Below are 658 nucleotides of genomic sequence, written 5' to 3'. Positions count from 1 at the left end.
TTGTTTATGGATCTGCCACAACACTATACAGTCTAGGGATTGTTTGTAGTTGTTACTTGTTTCACTGAGTTTGAGTGCCAAAAAATTAATTGGATTGTTTTTTTTTTTTTGGTTTAGTTTTCTTTTTTTTTGGTTTAGTTTTAATTAATTGGATTGTTATTTATGAAATAGAATAGAATTTCATTGAAAGAACTAAAGAATGGTTGGGCTCCTTGATGCAGTGTTGAAGCCCATATTTTTTATCTGCCTCATCTAATCCTCAAAACGTCAAGTCGTCAACAGCATTTTTTTCTTTTGGTCTTGACGTCAACGGCATGTTGAAATGCCTAAAACAAGATTGCCTCAAATGAAAGCCCGTCTAGGGTGAGCACGGATCGGTTGGTTCGGATTTATGATAAAATTAGAATCGAACCGATCAAAATGTTATTGGTTTAGTTTAATTTGAATTTGTATTTTTTTGTACATGTATTCGAACCAAACCAAACCGATTAAGAACGGATTAGTTCGGTTCGAGTAATTGGGTACTCAATGACTTTGAAATTCATTAAAAAAAAAACTAAATTTTTATCTTAAAAATTCAACAAGTACAATAAACATGTAACATCAATAGAAATAATCCAAACATGTTAAATACCAAATACATTAAAAACTAAACTCA

The sequence above is a fragment of the Arachis ipaensis genome, chromosome B06 (assembly GCF_000816755.2).
Source record: "Arachis ipaensis cultivar K30076 chromosome B06, Araip1.1, whole genome shotgun sequence".
NCBI classification, from domain to species: domain Eukaryota; kingdom Viridiplantae; phylum Streptophyta; class Magnoliopsida; order Fabales; family Fabaceae; genus Arachis; species Arachis ipaensis.
Note: the sequence above shows the minus strand (reverse complement) of the source record.